Genomic DNA, 23,533 nt, shown 5'->3' on the forward strand with positions numbered 1-23,533 from the left:
TTCAATCAACAAATATTTGCTGAACAACTATTATGTGCCACTCTCCTAATTGTCAGGAATACAGAAGGGAAAAATATAAATTCCTTGTTTTTGTAGAGCTTTGTTTTTTAATGTTTTTTTTTTCATTTGCACACTCAGGTTCAGAGAAATAAAAGCTATGTTGAAACCTGTGATAAATAGAACATCTCAAAACCTCAGAATCATCCTCAACAACCAGACATGGTCAATGAATTCCACCTCCTGGGCATTGTTTGGTCAAACGTTTCACCCCCATGTATCAACAGACTCATCATGACTTACAGTGGATAAGAGATCATTTGTGGACTAACAGACAGTCAGGCAAGGGTTAACTAAGCAAACCTAATGTGGGCAAAGCTTGCTTTGTACTCATCCTTTGTCTTCTCTTGCTCTGATTTTTTTTTTTCCCAATAGTGGCATCATCTTTTTACCCTGGTGATAGAGCCTCATTCCTCAATCTTTCCCTTTCTCCTTCTTCTCATACCTTCATTCCCTTCAGAGCAAGGTATAAATACCTGTTGAGGATTTTAAGTGCTTTAACCCAGGTCCTTTACCGGAAATCAGAGCATTAGGATGAACAAATCCCTAGCAGCATTTAAATCCAACTAGTACTAAACCTAAAAGGTCAAGCATTGATCTGCAGGTGATAGAGCATAGGGAAACATTTCAACAGTATTTGATTCTTGTAAGGATCTCCGAGTCTCTAAACTTGGGATCACAATCACTGATGCCATTTTGGATATCATTATAATAATTTTTCTTATATTGATATTAAGTTATGAGATATAAATTTACATTAAGAAGTTAGAGATATGTTAAGATATTAATTCTTATAATTTTTGCTATTGCATACTAGCAAATCATTAGTTAATACTTGTTCACAGATTTAGAAATTGTCAACAATATAGTCATGTAATTTTACTATTCATGTAAATTTGCATGGCTCAAATACAGAACTCACAGGCACTATATTATTCTAAAAAATCAAAACACGGACATATTTAGATTGATCTTAGATTTAGTCCTACATGTAGATCCTCACAAGTTCCAACTTAAAAAGACCTATAGAGGCAATAGAAAAAGGGACACTCACAAACATTAATACTAAAGAACGGAAGATAAACATATGCCAGAAGAAAGGAATCCTACCAAGTGCAAGGCAGATGAAGTCCAATTTGGAAAATGCTTCTCCAGGCTTTGACTTTGAGTGGATACTGCCTGAAAAAAAAATTAAGAAGATATATCGTACTTCTCATTAACTCAGAGACCCACAGCTTATGTCAACTCAAGCCTGCTCACAAAGTGCTGCTTTTGGAAGAAAGCTAAAGACTGTCCCTTTCCTGTTTCTTCAATCCCAGCTATTTACACGCACTCAGATTTAGAAAATTACAAAAGCCACGAGAGCGGTAAATTGACAATAAGCGTGCCTTGTAGTTTGTGAGCTGTAGTCTCTATGGCTAAAGGGCATTAGGTCAAACAGAGATATAAAGAATCCCCAGAGCAGTCAGTGCCGGCTTAGCAGTGTAGCATTTCATATGCTCCACTGGTTATGAAATAATATGCGAATATGCCTGCCACAGGTAGAGAATCAGGTAGGTGCTGTGCAACTCGAATCCCACAGCTAAGAAAAATAATAGAAGAAAATCGATCGTGTCTCAGCTTCCGGGAACCCACACTCATTAGTAAATATTAAGTCTGAAAATATCTTGCCTCATTTGAATAAAATCAAAGTAAAAAAGGTATATCTTTTGATAAAGGTATGTATAGACAATGGACTAATAAACTGTGAAAAGAAATCTCAAAAAATAGATTTACATTGAAAATTAGAAAAAAGTTTCAGAAAACTAATGGCACACTCAATAAAATTTAAGAAGATATGGCCACTCTAATGCTATTAAACTGTTAAGAGACAAAATCTAAAATAAAAAGTTAAGAGGATGGACTATAAATGGATATAAACAGGAAACACTTCCAGGAAACAAATATGCAGTAACTGGAGGTAGTAAAAGATAGAAATGATACTACACTTGATCTTAGCCAAAAGGCTGAGAAGCGATAAAAGATAGAAATGATAAATAAGAAAATGTAATTAGTCATTTGATGTCCAGACTTGCAAATTACCTTACATCTCAGAGCAAAAAGAAGAAGATGTTAAAAGCAAGTACTGAGAAAGTAAGAGACTTGGACAACAGAGAAAAACAAATCTAAGTGTAAGGAATGCACCTGAAGAAGAAGCAAGAACTTTTGGTCACAATCAAAGACATATCTAGAGAAAATATTCTGAACTAAAAAGCATTCATGTTAACAAACGTATAGGTTTCCCATATTTTACATTAAATAACTGGGAGAAAGGCATGTCATTTCCAGAACATTTCCAGAAGAAATATTTGAAATACAAGGATTATGAAAATCTCCTCAAGCATTATGAATATATTGCAATGGTATGTGGTTTTCCTTCACAATATTAATAAAGGGTAATATAGCTATATATGCAGAGAAACTTTTGTAGAACAAGATGATAAAAAATTTCTTTTTATATGTGAAGAAAATATATTGTCAGATATGTAAGAACATGGAAGATACACTGCCTTCTATATAATTTTTAATTGAAGACCTAAAAAACAGACATAAGGTAAAATAAAAAATGAAAAATTTAAGGCATGAGATAAGTAATGAAACAAGTTAAACAGATTAATTTTTAATAATTATTTTATACATGACTTTAAAATTAAATGTCACAATGTCAAAATTATTCAGAAAGCAATAAGTATAATATATAAATCTTAATAAATCACAACCTTATTCCAATATTGGTACACATACACAGAGAGAAGTGCACGACTCTAAGTTCAAATAAAGGCAAAATTATGTATCTTAAAGAGAAATTAAAAGTATCTTAAAGAGAAGCTCAAAGTTATTTCAGCTTATATTAAGCTGAATAGAGAATTACAGTTAATATTTTTGTTAAGAAATGTAAGAAAACCACTAACAGACATATAATTTATACCTCTTAAAATAACAGAGTTTTAAATAAATGCAGAAAAAAAATCTATTTACTAAGATAAAAATAAATTAATCGGCAAAAATTAAAAATATAGTGTATAAGATGACAAAGTAAGATAAATGTCAATAATAATGATGGATACAGATCAACCATATTTTTTATGAAAGAAAAAAAGATTCTTAGATTGGTTTGATAAATAAGATGGCAATGCATCTCAATGCAATCTTTTTTAAATTTTATTTTATTATGTTGTGTTAATCACCATACATTACATCATTAGTTTTTGATGTAGTGTTCCATGATTCATTGTTTGCATATAACACCCAGTGCTCCATTCAATACGTGCCCTCTTTAATACCCATCACCAGGCTAACCCCTCCCCCCACCCCCCTCCCCTCTAGAACCCTCAGTTTGTTTCTCAGAGTCCATAGTCTCTCATGGTTCGTCTCCCCCTATGGTTCCCCCCCTTCACTTTTCCCTTCCTACTATCTTCTTCTTCTTCTTTTTTAAACATATAATGTATTATTTGTTTCAGAGGTACGGGTCTGTGATTCAACAGTCTTACACAATTCACAGTGCTCACCATAGCACATACCCTCCCCACCTATCACCCAGCCACCCGATCCCTCCCACCCCCCAACACTCCAGCAACCCTCAGTTTGTTTCCTGAGATTAAGAATTCCTCATATCAGGAAGATCATATGATACATGTCTTTCTCTGATTGACTTATTTCACTTAGCATAATACCCTCTAGTTCCATCCACGTCATTGCAAATGGCAAGATATTGATTTTTTTTTTTGATGGCTACATAATATTTCATTGTATATATATATACCACATCTTCTTTATCCATTCATCTGTTGATGGACATCTTGGCTCTTTCCAAAGTTTGGCTATTGTGGACATTGTTGCTATAAACATTGGGGTGCACGTACCCCTTTGGATCACTACATTTGTATCTTTGGGGTAAATACCCAGTAGTTCAATGCAATGTTTTTAAGAGATTCACCTATTCCTAATGAAATAAAAAGATTAAAATTTAAAAATCAGCAAGACATCATACAAATATAAATATAAAAGGGGGTCATAAATAATAATTCAAAGAAAATACTGAAACAAAGATCATTTCATTAAAGTGCACAATGAAGATAAACTGCTAAATATATGATCAAGCTCAACAAGAAATATATAGGTATATGAAAAACAGTATAAAATTACCAGTCATGAAAGAAAACTTTATTAGAAATTTCTGCCATATTCCTAGTAGAAAGCCTCAGTAATGTATGAAATAGCAAATTCTCAAAACTAATTTTTGTATTTAATAAAAGTATCAATTAAATTCCCAATTTTCAAAACTTAAAATTGTTTCACCATTCCTCAATAAGCAGGAGAGTATATAAATATGTTTTAGGAAAGATAACTAATGAAGCAAGACTTATTTAACTAAATATTAAAATATACTAAAAATAATTATGTTGAAAATAGAATAAAAATAAAATAGTACATATCAGTTAAAAGGAAGAGAAATTTTGTAAAAAAAATCTCATCAAAAGTCCATACTATCTACCAAATATATATAAAATAAGTCAGCAGATAATAAATGGATTATTTGACAAATGAATCTAAGATAATTGCTTAAGTATATTAAGTAAATCTGGATTAATTATAGTTAAATAACACAGGAGGTGAAATGGACTTCCAGGGAAGATGGCAGAGCAGGAAGATCCTAAGCTTACTTAATCTCCCAGATACATCTAGATAACACCCACATCAATGTAAATAACCCAGAAAATGACTTGAAGACTGGCAGAACAGACTCCACAGCTAAATGTAAAGAAGAGGCCATATCAAAGAGGGTAGGAAGGGTGGAGATGTGGTCCTGAGCTTAACAGACCCTTGGTACTGTCCTTGGGAGAGAGGAAGGTCTTGGGGGTGGAAAGGGGAGAGAAAGAGACCCTCATGCCAAGCACCCCAGGCACAGGGAATACACACAGAGAAAACAAATCCCCATAACATTCAGCTTTGAAAACCAGAAGGCCCTAATTTCGTGAGTTCTTACAATCAGCGGGGCTTAACACCCGGAACTTTAAAAATCAGCAGGCTCAACTCTAGGAGAGGCAGGAGGGCAAGAGGAAACTGAGTGCCTGCCCTTAAAGGGACAGCACAACAAACAGCCCTGCAGAGAAACAGCATAGAAGCAGCAGTTTGAAAATCACCTGGGGTATATGGGAAAGAGACTTCTTACTAATCTCACAGCATATGCTGAAGTGAGAGGGATCATTAGAAGACTTCTCCAGGAACAAAGTAGCTGAAGATGCTATTTACATCCTCCAGCTCCCAGCCTAGACACACAGACACCTGCAGGAACCAGCACAGTGCCAGCACTTTCCAACTAACTTGCTAACAGCATGCCATACCCCCATTCTCCTGTGAACACACCCCCTCCAGCCCTGTGACAGGAGTTTTCTAAAGTGGCTCCAAGTCCTCTCCTACAACAGACCTGTAAAAACCTTGCCAATACTACATGCCCCAACCCCACATTCTCCTGTGGACCTTCCCCCTCCTTTGTGGATGTCCATCCAAAGTGGTGCCCCAAATGTGGCAGTGCACAAACAGACCCAACAGGGGCCAGGACCACTCCAAAGTCACTCCTGCCCTGGGGAGAAGGAAAGACAACCACACACACACCAGTCCAACTGTGGCCCCAGCAGTAGGTTGGATGCAGACTGCTGGTCTGACTGCAGACCTCACTTACCAATGAAAGCGTCTCATGGGCACAACACAGGGAAAGCACCCTGCAGTTCAATGCTACTGCATCTCTGGGAAACACCTGGTCTGACTCAACTCAAGCCCAAGGCAGCCCCACACTTGCTCACTAACAACACAGGGACCAAATGCTGCCCACAACAGGCAAAGAAAGCCATTGAAGATGACTGGACTGAAGGCAACAGTAGCTCAGCCACAATAGCAGGGGCACACAACACACACAAGAGATACCAGTGAGGTCCCAGGTCCTGGTGAACAGGGGACACTGCATTACAAGGCACTACAGGACTTCTTTTTCATAAGGCCACTATGTTCAGGTGCAGGAGACATAGCTGACTTTCCTAACACAGAGAAACAGGCACAGAGAAGCAGACTAAATGGGGAAAAGGAATATGTCCCAAGTCAAAGAGCAGGACAAAATCACAACAGAGACAAATAATATGCCTGATAGAGAATTTAAAGAAACAATAAAGAGTTTTACAGACAAACAAAAATTAAAGGAATTCATCACTGCTAAACCAGACTTACAAGAAATGCTAAAGGGGATTCTTTGAGTGGAAAGGAAAGACCATAAGCAGGAGTAAGGAAAGTAAAAAGAGCAAAAACTGTAAAATTAAGTATATCTATAAAAAAATCAGTCAGAGATTCACAAAATAAAAGGATCTAAAGTATGACACGATGTACCTAAAACATAGGGTTCAAACTCACTGGACTTGAGAAAAAAAGTGGAGGACCTCAGTGAGACTCTCAATGAAAGATAGAAAGCATAAAAAGAAGTCAGAGATGAAGAACTCAATAACTGAAATTTAAAATACCCTAGATGGAATAAATAGTAGACTAGAGAAAGCAGAAGAACGGATCAGTGATGTGGAGGACAGAATAATGGAAAGCATCAAGCTGAACAGGAGAAAGAGAAAAATTATTTAAAAATGGAAATAAACATAGGGAACTCAGCAGCACCATCAAGGATCATAACATTTGCATTATAGGGATCTCAGAAGGAGAAGGGGGGGCAGAAAATTTATTTGAAGAAATAATAGCTTAAAATTTCCTGAATCTGGAGAGGGGAACTGAAATCCATATCTAGGAGGCACACAGAGCACCCCAAAAAATCAACCCAAGGAGGTAAACACCAAGACACATAATAATTAAAATGACAAAAAATATTGATAAAGAGAGAATTTTAAAAGAACCAAGAGAAAAGAAAACAGTTACATACAAGGGAAGCCCCATAAGGCTCTCAGACGATTTTTCAGCAGAAACTTTGCAGGCCAGAAGAGAGTAGCGTGATATATTCAAGGTGCTGAAATGAAAAAAACCTATAGCCAAGGATACTCTATCCAGCAAGGCTATCATTCAGAATGAAGGGAGAGATAAAGGGTTTTACAGGCAAACAAAAATTAAAGGAATTCATCACTGCTAAACTAGACTTACAAGAAATGCTAAAGGGGATTCTTTGAGTGGAAAGGAAAGACCATAAGCAGGAGTAAGAAAAGTAAGAAGAGCAAAAACTGTAAAATTAAGTATATCTATAAAAAATCAGTCAGAGATTCACAAAATAAAAGGATGTAAAGTATGACACTATATACCTAAAACATAGGGTTCAAACTCAAGTGGCCATCAACTTAATATAGACTGCTATATGCATCTTATATATAAACATAATGGTAACCAAAAATCAAAACCAGTAATAGCTGTGTAAAAAAATAAAGAAAGGAATCCAAGTATAACACTAAAGAAAGACAGCAAGCCATAAGACAAAAGAGCAAGAGAAGAAAGGAACAGAGAAGAACCACAAAAACAACCATAAAATAAGTAACAAATGGCAATAAGTACATATTTATTAATAATTACTTTGAATGTAAATAGACTAAATGCTCCAATAAAAGTAATAGAGTGATGGAATGGTTACAAAAGCAAAAATCATATATGCTGCCTATGAGAGGCTCAGCCCTAAAGACACATGAAGATTGAAAGGGAAGGAATGCGGGATGCCTTGGTGGCTCAGTCAGTCAAGCGTCTGCCCTTGGCTCAGGGCATGATCCCAGGGTCCTGGGATGGAGCCCCACATCGGGGCTCCTTGCTCAGCAGGGAGCCTGCTTCTCCCTCTGCCTGCTGCTTCCCGTGCCTGTGCTCTCTGTCTCTTTGACAAATAAATAAATAAATAAAATCTTTAAAAAATAATAATTATAAAAATAATAATTAAAAAAATTAAAGTAAAGGAATGGAAAAGCATTTATCATACAAATGGAAATGAAAAGAAAGCAGGGGTAGCAATACTTATATCTGACAAAATATACTTTAAAACAAAGACTGTAACTAGAGACAAAGGACACTGTATAATCATAAAGGGAACAATCCAACAAGAAGATAAAACAATTGTAAATATTTCTGCACCAAACATGGCAGCACCCAAATAAAGCAGCTAATAACAAACATAAAGGAATTAATCAATAGTAATACAGTAATGGTAGAGCACTGTACCACCCCACTTACATCAATGGATAGATTATCTACACAGAAAATCAGTAAAAAAATGGTGGCTTTGAATGACACATTAAACCAGATGGATCTAACAGATATATTCAGAACATACCATCCTAAACAGGAGAATACACATTATTTTCAAGTACACATGAAACATTCTCCAGAATAGAGCACATATTAGGCCACAAAATAAGTCTCAACAAATTAAAAAGATTGAAATCATATCATGCATCTTTTCTGACCACAACACTATGAAACTAAAAATCAACCACAAGAAAAAATCTGGAAAGAACACAAATATATGGAAGTTAAATAACAGGCTACTAAACAATGAATGGGTCAACCAAGAAATCAAAGAGCAATTCAAAAAAATACATGGAGACAAAAAAAAATTAAAACACAACTGTCAAACTTTGAGATGTAGCAAAAGCTTTTCTAAGAGGGAAGTTTATGGCAATACATGCCTATGAAGTAAACAATCTAACCTTACACCTAAAGGAGCTAGAAAAAGAAGAAAAAAAAAAACCCCAAAACCAGAAGAAGGAAAGAATAAATAAAGATTAGAGCAGAAATAAACAAAATAGAAACTAAAAAAAACCCAATAGAACATATCAATGAAACCAGGAGCTGGTTCTTTAAGACCAACAAAATTGATAAATCTTTGGTCTGACTCATAAAAAGAGAGAGAGAGAGATAGGACTCATATAAACAAAATCAGAAAAGAAAGAGATGTAACAACTAACACCACAAAAATACAAAGGATTATGAGAGAAATTATGAGAATTATTGCCAACAAATTGACAACCTAGAAGAAATACACAAATTCCTAGAAACATACAACCTCCAAAAACTGAATCAGGAAGAAATAGAAGATTGGAATAGATTGATTTTCAGCAATGAAATTGAATCAGTAATAAAACAAAACAAAACAACACTCCCAACAAACAGAAGTCCAGGAACAGACAGTTTCACAGGTGAATTCTACCAAACATTTTTTTTTTTTTAATTTAAATTTTAGGTAGTGAAGATACAGTGCAATATTGGTTTCTGGAGTAGAATTCAGTGATTCATCACTTACATTCAACACCCAGTGCTCATCACCCACAAGTGCCCTCTTTAATATCCATTACCTATTTAGCCCATCCCCCATCCACCTCTCTCCATCAACCCTCAGTTTGCTCTCTATTGTTAAGAGTCTCTTATGGTCTGTGTCCTTTTCTCCTTTTTTTTCTTTACCCCCATCCCATATGTTCATCTTCCCATATGTTCATCTTAAATTCCACATATGAATGAGATCATATGGTATTTGTCTCTCTGTCTTATTTCACTTAACATAATACACTCTAGCTCCATCCACATCATTGCAAATGGCAAGATTTCATTTTTTGATGACTGAGTAATATTTCATTGCATATATATATTACATCTTCTTTATCTATTCATTAGTCGATGGACATTTGGGCTCTCTCCATAGTTTGGTTATTGCTGGTAATGCTGCTATAAACATTGGGGTGCATGTGCCCCTTTGAATCTATTTCTTTGTATCCTTTGGGTAAATGCCTACAAGTGCAATTACTGGATCAGAGGGTAATTCTATTTTTAACTTTTTGAGGAACATCCATACTGTTCTCAAAGTGCCTGCACCTGTTTGCATTCTTACCAACAGTGCAAAAGGGTTCCCTTTTCCTGCATCTTTGCCAAAACTTGTTATTTCCTGTGTTATTAACTTTAGCCATTCTGAAAACCTATTCTTCTCAAACTATCCCAAAAAATAGAAGAGGAAAGAAAGTTTCCAAATTCATTCTATGAAGTCAGCATTACCCTGATACCAAAACCAGATAAAGACATTACAAAAAAGTAAAACTATAGCCAAAATCTCTGATGAACTTAGATGCAAAAATCCTCAATAAAATATTAGCAAACCAAACCCAACAATACATTAAAAAATCATTCACCAGAATCAAGTGGGATTTATTCCTGGGATGCAAGTATGTTTCAATATTCACAAATAAATCAATGTGATACATCGCATCACAAGAGATAGAATAAAAACCACATGATCATTTCAATAGATGAAGAAAGAGCATTTGACAAAGTATAACATCCATTTGTGATAAAAACCCTCAACAAAGTAGGTTTAAGGGAAACATACCTCAACATAATAAAGGCCATATATGAAAAACCCACAGTAAATATCATACTTAATGGTGAAAAACTGAGAGACTTTCCCCTAAAATCAGGAACAAGACAAGATATCCATTCCCACCATTTTTATTCAACATAGTACTAGAAGTCCTTTACACAGCAATCAGACAAGAAAAAGAAATAAAAGGCATCCAACTTGGTAAGGAAGAAGTAAAATTTTCCCTATTTGCAGATGACATAATACTATATATAGAAAATCCTAAAGACTCCACCAAAAAAACTACTAGAACTGATTAAGTGAATTCAGTAAGGTCACAGGATACAAAATCAATATATGGAAATCCATTGCATTTATATACACTAATAATGAAGCAAGAGAAAGAGAAATTAAGAAAACAATCCCATTTACAATTACACCAGAAATTATAAAATACCTAAGAAGAAATTTAACTAAAGAAGTGAAAGACCTGTACTCTGAAAACTATAAAACATCAGTGAAAGAAATTGAAGACAACACAAACAAATGGAATGATAGTCCATGCTCATGGATTAGGAGAACAAATATTGTTAAAATGTCCATTGTATCCAAAGCAATCTATAGGTTAATGCAATCTCTATCAAAATACCAACAGCATTTTTCACAGAACTAGGTAGAACAAATAATCTTAAAATTTGTATAGAAGGAATCACAAAAGACCCTGAAGAGCTAAAGCAATCTTGAAAAAGAAGAGCAAAACTGGAGGTATCAAAATCCCAGATTTCAATATATACTACAAAGCTGTATTAATCAAAACAGTGTGGTACTGGCAGAAAAATAACACATTGGACAGTCTCTTCAACAAACGATGGTGGGAAAACTAGACAGCTACATGCAAAAGAATGCAACTGGACCACTCTCTTACACCATACACACACACACAAAAAAAAACTTAAAAAGGATTAAACACCTAAACGTGAGACTTGAAACCATAACCATTCTAGAAATGAACAAGAGCAGAATTTCTCTGACATTGGCTGTAGCAACATTTTTCTAGCTATGTCTCCTCTGGCAAGGAAAACAAAAGCAAAAATAAACTATTGGGACTACATAAAAATAAAAAGCTTTGTACAACAAAGGAAACAATCAACAAAATTAAAAGATAATGTAACTGAATAGGAGAAGATATTTACAAATGACATTTTGGATAAAGGGTGGGTATCCAAAATATATAAAGAACTTCTACAACTTAACACAAAATAAAACCCCATAATAATCCAATTAAAAATGGGCAGAAGTTGTGGTGCCTGGATGGCTAAGTGGTTAAGTGTCTGCCTCTGGCTCAGGTCATGATCTCAGGGTCCTGGGATTGAGCTCCGCATTGGACTCCCTGCTCCGCGGGAAGCCTGCTTCTCCCTCTCTCACTCCCCCTGCATGTGTTCCCTCTCTTGCTGTGTATCTCTCTCTGTCAAATAAATAAATAAAATCTTTTTTAAAAAAATGGGCAGAAGACATGAACAGACATTTCTCCAAAGAAGGCACACAGATGGCCAACAAACATGAAAAGATGCTCAACATCACACATCATCAGGGAAATGCAAATAAAAAAACCACAATGGGATATCACCTCACACTTGTCTGAGTGGCTAAAATCAAAAACATAAGAAACAACAGGTGTTGGTGAGAATGTGGAGAAGAAGGAACCCTGGTGCACTGTTGGTGGGAATACAAACTGGTGCAACCATTATGAAAAACAGTATGGAAGTTCCTCAAAAAGTTAAAAATAGAGGGCGCCTGGGTGGCTCAGTCCGTTAAGCAACTGCCTTCGGCTCAGGTCATGATCCTGGAGTCTCGGGATCGAGTCCCACATCAGGCTCCCTGCTCAGCCGGGAATCTGCTTCTCCCTCTGACCCTCCTCCCTCTCGTGCTCTCTGTCTCTCATTCTCTCTCGCAAATAAATAAATAAAATCTTTAAAAAAAAAAAAGTTAAAATAATGCAATATATGTTAAGGAAAAAAAAAAGAAGAAGAAGAAGAAGAAGGTAGCGGGAGGGGAAGAATGAAGCGGGGGAAATCGGAGGGGTAGACGAACCATGAGAGACGATAGACTCTGAAAAACAAACTGAGGGTTCTAGAGGGGAGGGGGGTGGGAGAATGGGTTAGCCTGGTGGTGGGTATTGAGGAGGGCACATTCTGCATGGAGCACTGGGTGTTGTGTACAAACAATGAATCATGGAACATTTCATCTAAAACTAATGATGTAATGTATGGGGATTAACATAAGAATAAAAAAAAAGTTAATAATAGAATTACCATATGATCTAGTAATTCCACTATTGGGTATTAGCCCAAAAATTATGAAAACACTAATTTAAAAAGATATATATGCTTCCCTATGTTTATTGCAGCATTATTTACAATTGTCAAGATATGGAAGCAGCTCAAGTGTCCATTGAGAGACGAATGGATAAAGAAGAGGTGAGATACACACACACACACACACAAAATGGAATACTACTCAGTTATAAAAAAGAATGAAATCTTGCCATTTATGACAACATAGATGGATCTAGAGAATATAATGCTAAGTGAAATAAGTCAGTCAGACAAGTACTTATATGATTTTACCCATATGCAGAATTGAAGAAACAAAACAAATGGACACAGAAAAAAAACAGAAAAAACAAATAATAGACTCTTAACTATAAAGAGCAAGCTGATGGTTGCCAGAGGGGAGGTGGGTGGGGGATGGGTGAAATAGCTGAAGGGGATTAAGAGTACACTTATCATGATGAGCACTGAGTAATGTACAGAACTCTTTAATCACTGTATTGTATACCTGAAACTAATATAATATCGTATGTTAACTATAGTAACATCTTTTTAAAAAGTAAAATGAAATGGATCTAAGTATAGCAAAGATTTTATTAAGCATAAAAACAAAGAAATAAACAAAATTAAAAGAAGTGTTACTAGGGAATGAAAAGATTGCTAGATGTTAAATCAAATATGAAAATGTATTTACACTAAAATAATAAATAAAACAAAAAGACAATTTAAAAAATGAAAAGCAAGGGTACTTGGGTGGTACATCTTTAAGCATCTGACTCTTGGTTTGTGTTCAGGTCGTGATCTTAGGGTCATGAGATTGAGCTCCACACTCAGTGCAGCATCTGCTTAAGACTCTGTCTCCCTCTGCCCCTCCCCCCCCACACTCTCTTTCTCTCTCAAATAAATAAATATATATTTAAAAAAGAAAATGAAAAACAAGGGGCACCTAGGTGGTGCAGTTGGTTAAGTATCTGCCTTCAGCTCAGGTCGTGATCTCAGGGTCCTGGGATCGAGCCCTGCGCCGGGCTCCCTGTTCAGCAAGGAGTCTGTTTCTCCCTCTCCTTCTGCCCCTACCCCCCCGCTTTTGCTTCTCTCTCTCTCTCTGTCTCAAATAAATAAAATCTTTAAAAAAAAAACATGAAAATATTCACATCCATTGTCTAACATTCCACTTCTAAAGTTAACTCCCAAGGAAATGATGAAAAATTTTCCTAAGCAAACTTTATTATACCCTCATAATATGAATTCAATGCAGCCATTAAAAATATTTACTAGCAGATGACTTAATATCAAATGAAAAAATGAAGATACAAGGTGATCCATGTGTAATGTTAAGCTACATATATCATACATGTTTTAATTATATAATTATTATGAGCATATTCGTTAATTCAAAAAATATTGAGTACCTATTATAAAGTAGGCAATGATCTAGACACTGAAGATACAGCAATAAACAAAACTAAACAAAACAAAAATAAGTGCCTGCACCAATGGAGGTTATGTTCAATTTGATATAATACTTAACAGTAGATGTAATATAGTACATAAGCTGTATACAATACAGGCAAGCAAATATTAAGTCATCTGTATGGTGGGATTGATATTTCAAAAATATTTTTTATTCTAATTCTCTGCCATAACCATGTATTATTTTTATACAGAAATGCATTTAAAAATGACTTCTAAATCAGATTTCTCATTAAAGATGTACTTCAATTGCATTCCTTAATGTTAATAGACGATTAAATTGTTTTTTACAGTGTTGGGCGTACCTTGGATGCCTGATCCAAAATTAAAATTGGAAGCATTTTTTTTTTAATTCTGATTCATTAAAATTCAAAAAGGGGGCATTTCTCCATTTCACGGTTCCTAGAAATCTCCTCCTTATGTACCCTCAGTGAAATTTTCCAGCATGTCAGTTATTTCTTAGGCACTTCTGATGCTCTAATTCCAATTATTTATTTTAAATAATTTAATTTTGTTTGTACTGCATCCCTTTCCTCCTGCATTGAGTTTCTGTCTGACACTAGTGGAAACAAATTGCAAAACAACACAACAAAGGTTTTCCTCACAGCTGCTTCAACCAGATGGTAGATTTGAGCTTCTGGAAACATATTAGGAAAGCCTGTTTCCATGTAAAGTCTATCTCAAGCTTAGCCATCCCTAAAGCCCTTGCAAGGCATGGAGAAGATTGCTAAGTTTGAGTTGTTTTTCTATATGGTTATTTCTATCATTGTGCTTTTCAACTGTCATGAACTCATAGGCTATCTCTGGCTCCCACAACATCATATAGACGGTTATATAATACCGTGAACTAAATGCACAAACTAGGTAATCTTTTTTGTAGCCTTTGCTGGGTCTGGACTCCCTGTATTTTATGATGCCATTTCAGAGAATCACTATAATCTATGATAGCCCTTTTCCCCAGTGAGGTGATCTTTTTGAGGAACAAGGTATGAAGATATTATTGAGAGCAGCTGAAACCTATTCAAATGTTGTGACAAGAAGTCTTAGAAACAACCATCAGAAGTTTAGAAACAAGTGGTCCCTCTCTCCTGATCACTCATCTCTGTATTTTCTTCCGTATGAACAACCAAGAAACAGAAGAATATGATCATTTGATTATAGGATGACATTTTATCACCACACTGTGGCAGTGCCTATTACAAGCTTTTCTTAGTTTTTGTTTTTAAATACATATAATTTGTGTTCCTGAGTTGGCGGTTTGCCCTATGCAAGCCAGTGAGCCAAAGCATTGCTGATTCTGTCTTGGACAAACAGAAAGCAAGCCCAGCACCTAATTTCTTCCACCTCTAGGCAAGAATTTGAGTAAAGTTATTGTCTAAATTGTTACCCTAAAGAGCAGCTCCAATCATGTAATTTCACTGGAAAAAGACTTAATGGCTCTCTACTGCCTACAGAAAGGCATAAACTCTTCAGTGTAGTATTTAAGAAGCTATACAATATGATCAAGCCATTTTCCAGTTTTACCTTTTGACCTATATATCCTAGGGTCTCTCAAAAATATTCATGGTGCACTCTTTGAGAATGACTGACTGTGTCAAAATAAAATTTGTCAACCTCCTCGTTGTCACTCAAATTCCTAGTTTCACCTCTAAACTTCAGGTCACACTGCTCTCATTCTTCAAGACTCAGCTCTGACACTCATTATTTATTAAAGTCTTTCTTATCAAAGCTGAAAAGGATTCTTTCCCACCTATGATTCTATAAGGATAATATACCGGGAAGGTCACCAGTCTTGGAAACTGGAAACTATTAGCATAATTTAGACAAGTTCCCTAACTTTCCACAAACTTCCATTTCCTGACCCATAACATGGGCTAATCATTCATTCTTTCACTTATTTGGAAAGGTTTTATTGAATATTTCTATACCTTAAGCACTTTTCTAAGAACTGAAGTCCATGGTCAATGTAAATGACCAAGCCCCATGGGCTTCCAAGACTGCCCTAGATGTCCACAATCCCATGTGCTTTGTGAAAGCACCAGAGACTGAAGCTTCCCAACTTTGAACTATGAAAGCAATGTTTCTCAAAGGGGTACCTGAAACAGCAACAGTAACATTGTTAATCTAGGAATTTTTCAGATGAAAATTCTCAGCCTCAACCCAGATCTACTGAGTAAGAAATTCTGGAGGTGACCCCTATCTCCATCTGACCTGAGCCTTACTCTTATCCTGCCCTGTGAATACTTCCACCATACCCTAATTCATTTAGCTTGCCACTTTTACCCTTTCCTGTGTTTTCCTTTTGGACCCCAGCACCAGAGAATTAGATTAATCGTATTAATCACATTGTTTGGTTTATTATGCAATGTCATCACTGTTCCATATAGCATTCTTCTTTTCTTTAAATTGACTTTCATTTCCCTCAGTCCACTTCCTTTCCCCCCCTCCATAGTGAGTTTGCCATTTATCCTTGAATGCATATATTTTCGTTTATATGACTAGAATTGTACTTTATATACCATTTGGTTTATTATCATTCTCACTCAGGACGCTGCATTTCTGTGGGTGTCTGTGTCTGTGTTGGTTTGTTCTTGTTTCTAACTGATGCATAATATTAGATTTTTCTGCATCCATTCCATTTTAATGATCTGTTTTATCGATGGTGGACTACTAGTGTACCTCTACTTCCCTCTTAACAAAAGCAAGTCTTCAGTGAACAGAGTTGAACAGGTGTCTATCTCTAGTCCTAAGAGGGAGAATTGCTGAGTCATTTTGGTCAGCACTGCCAGATTACCTTCTGGAATGACTGCACCATCTACACTCTTCTTAAGAAATCACGTGGATGCTATTTCCCCCATATTTGCCAGCACTTGGCATTATACAACTTTACTAATGCTTTATATGTTGATGGTTGTGAATTGTTACTTTGATTTACTTTACATTTCTGCAAATATTAATGGTATTTAGCAGCTGTTTGTTTGTATTAGTTAATTCATATTTCTTTATATAAATCAAATGTTCATCAACTTGTCCATTTTAATATTAGATTTTCTATCTTTTGTCTATCGGTTTGCAAGAGTTCTTATAAATCCTACATACCAGTAACTTTTCCTCCTTAGGAACCATAAATACCTCTGCTAATATTTGATCCCTCTATAAACTATGTTTTCAGTGCATAGAAATGTTCAAATGTATGTGATAAGAAAACCTCAATTCATCAACTTTATTTTCTCTTTTTCCTTCTTTTACATTTCTCATTTTGGCTTTTATTTCATCTGGAATTTATTTTTTTTTAAATGTGGTATGAGTTAGAGATTTTCATATAGCGAGTCAGTTTCTCAACCCTATAGGCTAATTATTCTTTTTCCAATGATTTTTGGTGCCATTTTTTATCTATATTAAGTGTCTGTATATAAATAGTTCTTTCTTTAGGTTATTTTCCATTACATTTTTATATATGAATATCATACTGTTTGTTATTATAGCTTATGTTATGCCCTAACATCTAGAGGGACAAGTGTCGCTTCTCTGATCTCTTTAGTTAAGTTGATAAACTTTTTTGTCCCTTAATATTTCCATATAAGTTTGAAATATATTGGTCACATTCTTATAAAACTCTTGGTGGGATTTTTGTTGGTATTATATTCAACTTGTAAATTAATTTAGAAAACATTGGGGTTTTCATAATATTAAAACTTTCGATACAAAGAAGAAAAACCCACAAAAAACAAAAAACGGAGTATCTCTCATTTTGTTCTTCCTTAACGGAGTTTAAAAATCTCCACTGTAGAGGTCTGGTTTATCCCTTCTTAAGTGAAATTCCTAGATATTTTATATTGTTGTTGATTGTGAATACTATTTTTAGATTGTCACATTTTTGGATGATCCTTGCTGGTGTTAAGGAAAATATTTATATAATAGCTGGTGTCCTAATTTTGTCTTTCTTATGTTGATGATCACGTAATACAAATGGAATGTTTAACCTCTTTTATTGAAATTCTTATCCCTCTTACTACACGTTCATGTCTTATACTACTTGCAGGTCTCTAGGATTATATTAAACACAAGGAGTAACACTAATATCCTATTTCCTGTCTTATAGGAGATAGATCTATAATTCTCCATAAAGACCCATTTACTTAAGATTTTTGCTATATAAACTTTATTAAGTTAAAGATGTTATTTTCTATTCCTAGTTTAGAATATTCAAATCATAAGTAGATAATGAAACTTACCCAGTGCTTTTAATATATTTACTGAGATAAATATATGAATGATATACTGTATTATGATGATGCATTTTGTGATATTGAAGCATCCTTACACAGTTGGGAGGAACAAAAAAAAAAACCCCAAAAAGATAATAATCAAGTTATTGATTTCCTTTCTTTTATAGTTGGTGTTTTAAAAAATTAAGTTTCAGGAATTTTTGCCAAATCCACATTCACTAAGATAGTCTATTGTTTTCTGTGGAATTTTTATAGTATTTTTTTAATTTTATTTATTTATTTATTTGACACAGAGAGTGAGACAGTGAGAGGGGGAACACAAGCAGAGGGAGTGGGAGAGGGAGAAGCAGCCTCCCTGCTGAGCAGGGAGCCCGATGCGGGGCTCGATTCCAGGACCCTGGGATCATGACCTAAGCTGAAGGCAGATGCTTAATGACTGAGCCACTCAGGTGCCCCTGGGGAATTTTTATAGTTTTAACACTTATCATTAGATCTACTCTACTTTAAAATGAGTATATAATTCATATACTAAATAAAATATACTTTTTCAAGTGTTACAATTCAGTGGATTTTAGTACACTCACAAAATTATGCAACCACTACCAGTATTTTCTGTTCCATTTTTTTATATATGAGTATAAAATTCCAGAACATTTTCACACCCCAAAAAGAAAGCCAATAGCCATTAGCATTCACTCCTCATTCCTCCCTCCTTCAGGTCGCTGGCAACCTCTAATCTACTCTGTCTCTATAGATTTGCCAATTCTGAACTTTTTCAAAGAACTGATGGATTGTTTCCCAAAGTGCCACACCATTTTATATTTCCACCAGCCGTATCTAAGGCTTATAATTCTTTCTCCTAACACTTGTCATTATCTGTATTCTTTATTATGATCATCCTAGTAGGTATAAAGTTGAATCTTATTGTGGTTTTGATTTGCATTTCCCTAATGACTAATGATGTTGGACATCTTGCATGTGCTTATTGGCCACTTGTATCTGTTCTTTGGAGAAATATTATTCAAATCCTAGATAATCAGGTAGTGTCAATTTTTCAGCTTTATCTTCTTTTCAAAGTTGTTTCAGCTATTCTAGGTACTTTCCATTTTTATATAAATTTCAAAACCAGCTTTTCAATTTTTACAAATAAAACATCTACTGGGATTTTGATTGGAATTATGTTGAATCTCTCAGTCAATCTTGTGAGATTTAATATTTTAACAAACTTGAATCTTTCGATCCATAAAGATGGTATATCTCTGCATTTATTTAAATATTCCTTAATTTCTCTCAGCAACATTCTTTTAGTTCACAGGCCATGTACATTTTTTATCAAACTTAACCCTGAGTAATTCAGATTTTTAATGCTATTGGTAAATTTTTAAAAATTTTTAAAATTCTGATTAGACAATTGATTTCTATATAGAAAGAATATATATAATAACTGATTTTATATATTAATATTTAATATCTTATTTTTAAATATTGATATATAATACATAATATATAGATGATAACTGATTTTTATATATTGATATTTAATCCCCAAACTTGCTGAACTTACTTATTAGTTCCAGTAGCCTTTTTGTGATTTTGTGGGAGCAGGTTATTTTTAAATAAAAGCAGTTTATACCTCTCTATGTATCTTTTTTCCTCTCTGGCTTCTTTTAAGATTCTTTTTATTTTTGTTTTTAAGCAATTTGATGAAGATATGACTTTGTGTGTGTGTGTGTGTGTATGTTTGGATGTGCTTTAATGTTTATTCTTGTAGTTTGTTAGGCTTCTTAGATCTGTTGTTATAGTTGCCATTAAATTTAGAATTTTTCAGCATTATTTCTTCAATTATCTTTTTCTTTTCTCCATCACATCCTTTCTTTCTGGAATCCCAATTACATGTATGTTCACTTGTTGAGTTTGCATTTGATTGCAAAATAAAGGTCATTGATTATATTTTTAAGCTTCTTTTCCCTCTGTGCTTCATTTTAAATAGTTTCTATTGCTATTTCTTCAAGTTCACTGATGTTTTCTGCTTTGTCTGCTCTGCTATTAATTTCATCCTATAATACAGTTTTTAAAAGTTACAGATATTGTATTTTTTTTCATTTGTTTTGGTTCCATTTGGTTCGTGTTTGTGTCTTCCATTATTTTTCCTTACAAAATCATGCTTTCCTCTACATTCTTTAATATATGGGGCATATTTATAATAGTTGTGCTAATGTCTTTACTACGCCTTATCTGGGTCTGTTTCTAAACATGGAGATATTTTTCCTGGCTATAGGTCATGTATTTCTGCTTCTTTGTATATCTAATAATTTTTATTATAAATTTTACATTACTGAGTGCTAGATATTATTGAATTCTTTTGCGTGGTGGACTATATTCTGGTACATCATGTATCCACACTGAGTTGTAGGAACATCAATTATTCCAACCTTGCCTCAACCCTGAGTTTAGTGAAGTTCCTCTTTCATATGCACTGGCCATCATTAACCAAAGATTAAAGAGACATCTAGATCCCTATAGCTCTCCTTGTATATCTTTCTTCTCTCTGATCTTCCTCACCACTCATTCAAGCCACTTCAGCCTTCCTGAACTTTGATCTCTGTCTTCCCAAGTCACTGAAACTACCAGGCTTTCATTGGGTTTTTGCTCCCTCCTCTGTAGTCTGAAAACTGCAGTTAGGAAGTAAATTAAAATAATTGTTGGACTTACCTAATTTGTTTTCTTTTTCTTAGTGACCACAGTCCTTGATTGCCTGCTCTTCAATGTGTGAAGAGTTGTTTCAGATATTTTCCTGATTTCTAGTTGTTAAGGAAAGGTTGATTCTCATACCCTTTACATTTTATGGCCAGAAGTTAAAATCCTTTCTCTCTGTGTTTATTTCCTTTTCTATTGAACTTAGATTTCATGGACCTTGGTCCATTATTATAATCACTTCTTGTAAAATCTCTCCCCTTCAATTATTTGGCATGGCCCGAACTTCAGTGTCAGCTCAACTCAGTCCCCATCTCTTTTATGTCTTCACCCAATTAGCTGAATGTTGCTAAAGAATGTTACACAACTTGGAAAACTGATTCTACTTTAAATTTATAATCACAAACCTCAAGTAGCCACCTGACTCTTCCAAAAAATTTTACTACTTTTCCCAATTTTGTCCTCCTTATTCAACAATGTATTCATTTCATATATTCCTCTCTCTTTAAAAACTATGCTCTCCAAGCCTCTCCTCCCAAAATTATATCTGATATCCTATTGTCAGTTGTCCTGAACCTTAAAAAATTAGAAACAATCAGAAAGAAAACCCCCTGAGATTTTCCTCATCAAATCTAAAATTCAACTTTTGTTTTTGCTCATTTTCAACTTGTTATGAAAGATAATGCATTCCTCAACTTTTCAAGGCTGACCTTAAGTAGATCTTGACCTTGAATAGATCTCTTGACCTTGAATAGATCTCATTCCCTCTTGCCTTCTCAAGAACTTTGAGTAGCTCCCCACTCCTTAAAATATCATTATCTCTCCATCTTACTAGTTCTTACACATTAAAAAAAAAAAAAAATCCACCACTACTTCCCAACCTTTAAAACTCTCCTTGGCCCCACATCTGCCAGCAGCTATTTTTCCTTTTTTTTTTTCTTCTTTTCTACACAGTGAAATGTCTTTAAATTATGGTCTGCATAAGTTGGTTCCACTTTTTCCTCAAATGATTCTCTATTTAGCTCATTAGGTTTGACTTCTGTCTCCCAAATTCCACCAACTGTGTTTTCCAAGTCATTATCTATTTCTTTAGTCAAATCAAAATCCAGAGTTTTCCTTAATTATTTTCCTCATTCTCCATATCCAATTTTGCAGGAAGCAACTATTGATTTTTACATATAAAAACCATCTAAAACCCATACAATTTCATACTATCACCAGTACTACCACCCTAGGTTCCCATATTATTATGTCTTTCCTACTGCAATGTATAGGTTCTGAACCGATGTCTTTTATTCTACCGTTGTCCTCCAAAATCCATTCTTGACACAGAAATCATAGTGATTTATATTACATGAAATTTGTATCATTTAATTTTCTTTTACCATGGCCTACAACGTTCTATGTAAACTGGCTTAATGTCTTCTTCTACCACATCTTTTATCATGGTTTCCAGCAATCACTAGTGTCTAGACACTGGCCTTCTTTCTGTATTTGGAAAAGTCCATCCCTACTTCAAAAACTTGCTGCATTCAATGGTTTCTCTGCACATTATCCTGTTCCCCCAGAGCTTCACATAGCTTCCTCTTTCTCAGGATTATAAACATGTCAGCCCCTCAGGATGGCCTCTCATTCCCCACAATCCATCTACATTAGTCCCCACCCCAGCATTCTTTTCTTGTCTACCTTCCTTCCTTCCTTCCTTCCTTCTTTCCTTCCCTTTAGACAGAATGTGTGGGTGCACGCACAAGCACAAACAGGATGGGGGAGGGGCAGAGGAAGAGGGAGAGAGAATCTCAAGCAGACTACATGCCCAGCTTGGAGCTTAATGAGGGACTCGATCTCATGACCCTGAGATCATGATCTCAGCTGAAATCAAGAGTCTGTTGCTTAACAACTGAGCCACCCAGGCACCCCCATTATTATTTTCTATCACAGTTGTCCATTTATTTCCTTCACATCATTTATTTCAATAAACCTCTTCATTTTCTGCTCTTCATCTCCTTCCCTTCCTGCCCGACTAAGATGTATTTTCCTTAAGAGTAGGGACTTTGGGGGCACCTGGGTGGCTCAGTTGGTTAAGCATCTGCCTTCAGCTCAGGTCATGATCTCAAGATCCTGGGATAGAGCCCCATGTTGGGCTCCCTGCTCAGCAAGGAGTCTGTTTCTCTCTCTCTCAAATAAATAAATAAAATATATTTAAAAAAAAAAAAGAGTAGGGACTTTGTTTTAGCAGAGTATTTAGCACATAACATGTACACAAGAACCATTAGTTGAATAACTGAATGATAGAACTTGGTGCATAATGCTACAGCTATAAATACTTTATAACTTTACATACTTTGTTGCAAAAGAGTTTTGTAGATACAAGGGCGGAGGGAGGAGATCAGAACTGTTGAATATCCACTCCA

The 23,533-nt window shown here is 35.0% G+C and overlaps 1 pseudogene; it reads right to left on the minus strand.

Annotated features, from left to right (window-relative positions):
- Positions 1–1,950: 1,950 nt before the first annotated feature.
- Positions 1,951–2,075, minus strand: LOC123845188 (U2 spliceosomal RNA; annotated as a pseudogene).
- Positions 2,076–23,533: the final 21,458 nt, after the last annotated feature.

This window comes from Mirounga angustirostris, unplaced genomic scaffold (assembly GCF_029215605.1).
Source record: "Mirounga angustirostris isolate CCGP_5_RB_7025 unplaced genomic scaffold, mMirAng1.0.hap1 SCAF_5, whole genome shotgun sequence".
NCBI lineage: Eukaryota > Metazoa > Chordata > Mammalia > Carnivora > Phocidae > Mirounga > Mirounga angustirostris.